Genomic DNA, 4,178 nt, shown 5'->3' with positions numbered 1-4,178 from the left:
GAGCGCGCATAGAGGTAAACAATTTAAAGATTTTATAAAGAAATTCAAAATACCGAACGTGTTCTACAATTGTAGGTATTTTCTTCAAATTAACCCTGTCGAAAGGCTTAACCGAACGATTGGCACAGCCATAAGGTCATTCATAAAAGACAGCCACAAACAGTGGGACGTTGAAGTCAAAAATATAGAGTTCGCGATAAACACGGCGAAACATGAAGTAACTCGATTTACTCCAACATTTTTAAATTTCAGAAGAAAGCTTCCTATCGACGGAGACTACTACGGTCACCGCGCAGTAGATACTGATATAGACAAGCAAGGTAGAATTTCTTATAGTGACGAAGTAGGTAAATTACCGGAATTGTATACGAAAGTCCAGGAACGACTTAATCAGGCATATGAACGTAGTACTAAGTATTATAATTTAAGGCGACTAGAACGTGTCTTCGCTGTAGGAGAAAAAATATGGAAACGTAATCACGAAACGTATAGTCTTATCGAACGCAGGTGAAAATTTCTCGACAAAGTTAGCTAACAGGTACACCCTGTGTATAGTAAAAAGGGCGATATCTCCGGTTTCGTACCAGTTAGAAAGTGAAACTGGAGAATTTTTAGCTACGTGGCACGTAAGTCAGCTAAAACCATATTACGGTTCCAATTCAGATATAGCCGGTATTTATTGTTCCACGTAGCCATATTATGTTCAGATTTGACACCTAGAGTGGTCATTAATTTTGCGGATACTTAGATGAAATTCGGGTATCAAAATTTTAGGAAAAGTTTTACTTCTCAGTTTATTAGTGCGCTTAAAGCATCAACTTATATTACCTAGATATTCCATTCAGATAATGATTTTTTGGGTAGTTCATTTAGTGAACATTGTTTTTGGGGTTATAACTTTGACGAAAGTTTAGTACAGGTAATGGCCTCAAAATTTTTGAGTAAAGCTATAAAGTTAGTTTTTCTATTAAGAAAAGAGAAAATCTTTTGGGGATCTTTGCCAGAGAAGGCGAAGATATATTGAAACTTTTAGGATCGATTTTAAAAACGGTGTAGATATCTAGATGTGCCACTCAGATATCATCTTTTTGTACATATGTAAAAAAGTATGGTAAGATTTAGATTAAAAGGGCCCTAGTTAATCATATTTTTAGTAAAACCCTAGTTAAATAATATTTTTAGTAAAACCCTATTTAAAGATTTTTTGGTGAAAACCAGTTTAAAGGTTTTTCTGAACAAAACCTAGGTTAAAGATTTTTAGCAGAATCTAGTTAAAGATTTTTTTTTTATAAAAATCTAGTTAAAAAATTTTGAGTAAGATCTAGTTTAGAATCTTAGCTATACGTAGTTAAAATTTTAGCTATGCTTAATTTAGAATTTAGTTATACTATATTAGAATTTAGATTTTTTTTCATGGGTAACTACGTGGCACAATAGTGACAAATTTTAATTAGAGCCTTAATCAAACTCGATGCTTCGAGATAGTTACAGCAAGTAGTGTTCGACACAGTAACAGTCGTTAACTTCTTGACAATTTCAATTTTACGAATTCGAAACATAGGAGGTTAGTAGAACTCTAACGATGCAATGCGTTGAGTTACAAGATTAATAACGTAGCGATAATTAGCGATACGGGTTAGAACTTAACTCTTAACTTAACCCATATGACGTAGGCAAGTGTCAGATTCGTTATTGATTACGCATTTTATTTCATTTCATTTTGCCAAGTACTTAAGCTAATTATTAAGAGTAGCTAATTCATACCTGCTAGTTGACAGATAGCAGATTACATTTCCGTATTTCACTTCAGAATTTTCCTTTTTTCTTCGGCGGCATCTACTCCTTTTCCTTTTCCTAAAAGATGTCCGGGAAGTAAAGCGTGGGTTACTTTTATTTCCTCCTCGTTGTCTGTAGATTCCGAGTCGAGGCCTGAAAATAATGAAATCTTAGTTTCGAATATTACATATTTTGGTTATGTCGAAACATTTATTTAGTTTCGAACGGGATTTCATCGATTTCAGTAATTAAATGACAATAACATCGTCATAGTCTTCTTCTGTTTTTTTTTCTTCTTACTTTCTTTAATCTTTACTCTTATTCTTGTACCTAATTGAAGGAGATTCTCGTGCTACCAGTCTGGGGACTTCGAATAGACGTTGTGTAGGTCAACGCTACGAAGGATCGAAGGCAGGCTGCATTGGTCTCGTTCAAGCTAGTTTGATTGCTTATTAGTTTCGAAATACAGTTATGAATTTTATTAGAGCTACTACCGATTATGACGTTAATTTACTGATAGTTTACCTGATTTAGTCTGGAAGAGATCCTCGAAGGAATTTTAACATTTCGGTTCGGATCAAGGACGAGGTTTCCTATCGCTCCAATTCTAGGGTAACGCACCATGATTTCGAGGCTGCGGACAACAACAATGCTCCGAGCTAAGCCATTCTACATCCGGAATGTCGAGGTGACTTCGAATTATTTTTTAGGCAGGTCAACGGCTTCTGTAATCCCGTATCAGACACGATCCATGACGGTCTTCCTTTAGTTTTAAGTTCTGAATTTTCCATAGGGACTGGGTCAATACCAGGGACGTCTCGGCTCGCCATAAGCCGTCACTGTTTATTCAGTACACGATTAGATGGAAGGATGGACATGGGGGGGTTCCTCGTCACCAGTCAACTTAGTTGAGGGTAACCCGGCGCTGAATTTTATTTCAGGTGGCATGGTGCTACTGTGATTTGTCTCAGCTCCGCTAGTGTGCTAATGAGAGGGTTGTGACGTCGTGATATTGTTCTGGAAGACTCCCGAATCACTTAAATGTTTTTTTTTTGTACACTTGTTTAGCAGGACGTGGAGCGACCTGTTAACATGTGTGTCAAGCTCCATATTTTTGTTGAAATTAAAACTGGAACACCCTTGAGCAACGGCCAAGTGAGTGATTCCAGTCGCAAGTCTGTCAGTAGTGAGGTGAACTGATAGCAAGCGCTTCAAACCTCTTATTTTCGTTTACCACCAGTGAATCAGGTTAGGGACGCCCTGTTTCCAACGTTTCAAGTCCAATTTTTGTTTTCCGTGGGATTTCAGCTTCAAGCGAGTCTGAAATAAACATGCCTATAGTTTGGTGTTTATAAATCGTTACATACGATAGGGTATAATTAAATTATGACGTTAATTTAATTATAAAATTAATTTTACATTTCCAAAGATAGTTAGTCTTTAAATCGTGTAAATATTCGGTATAAATTTAAGGTTATTGGATTCACAATAACAAGTTTTAAGTAAAATTAATTTATAGCTTCATTCTATAAAAAAAAAATAAATTGTATTATATCTCATTCTAACAAACTTTTAGAAAGTTTATATCGATACGTTTAAACAACGATTTCAATTGGTACATTTTTATGCCAGCTTAAATATTTCAAAGGTAATACTTGCCTATTAAGTATAAACTTATTTTTTACAGAGCATACGAAATGCCCTGCACATTGATTACCAGGAAATTTATTATTTATTAAGTAAAGTTTTACTTACCGCTTAGTGGTAACAAACAAATTTAAATGATACTCATTTAAATTTTTTTTTTGGAGAGGGGCAGTTGTAACATCTTATATTATGTCACAAAATTCCAGACACATTTCCACAGGTGTAATTTAATGTAGCAGCCATATGAACACCCAGTACACGTACTTTTGTATGTTATGTGCAGTTCTGAAAGTGTAGGTCTTTAGGAACTAGTTATAATCATATGAATGCGAAACGAAATATTTGCCTTCGCTTAGAAATATAAACATATATTTCTACGATTCCCTTTTTGAAATATCAAAAATAATCATTTTTCATTATGATTTAGTTAATTCACTTTTAATTACTTATTTATTTTTTTATAAGCAAAGCAGTGCATGCATTTTTTGAATGACTGGTAATAAATTAAATCGATTTGCCTTATGTTCATCTTATGGGTTTGTCTTAGTTAAACGCAACGACTCGTATTATCCAGTCATTAATTTAACGAATTTAAAAATAAGTGACTTACGTATCAGAATATATTCGTTCCGTGTGCGGATTGAACCTGGAATGAATGAGTCCACAAAAGTATCGAAACTTCCCATCACTAGAACCATAGTATAAATAAGATATTTGGGAAATAGAACGTATGAACACTGAACAAAAGAACAATT

General features: G+C 34.5%; 1 long non-coding RNA gene across 1 annotated transcript; it reads right to left on the bottom strand.

Annotated features, from left to right (window-relative positions):
* Window positions 1-1,848: 1,848 nt before the first annotated feature.
* LOC108911784 lies at window positions 1,849-2,393 on the bottom strand. The gene is made up of 2 exons (XR_001964517.1): window positions 2,302-2,393; window positions 1,849-1,929 (listed from the first exon to the last, which is right to left on the bottom strand). It is a non-coding gene; the product is annotated as an uncharacterized LOC108911784 (long non-coding RNA).
* Window positions 2,394-4,178: the final 1,785 nt, after the last annotated feature.

Source organism: Anoplophora glabripennis, unplaced genomic scaffold (assembly GCF_000390285.2).
Source record: "Anoplophora glabripennis isolate ALB-LARVAE unplaced genomic scaffold, Agla_2.0 scaffold732, whole genome shotgun sequence".
NCBI classification, from domain to species: domain Eukaryota; kingdom Metazoa; phylum Arthropoda; class Insecta; order Coleoptera; family Cerambycidae; genus Anoplophora; species Anoplophora glabripennis.
The sequence above is the reverse complement of the archived record's forward strand: the minus strand, read 5'-3'. Positions and strand labels throughout refer to the sequence as shown.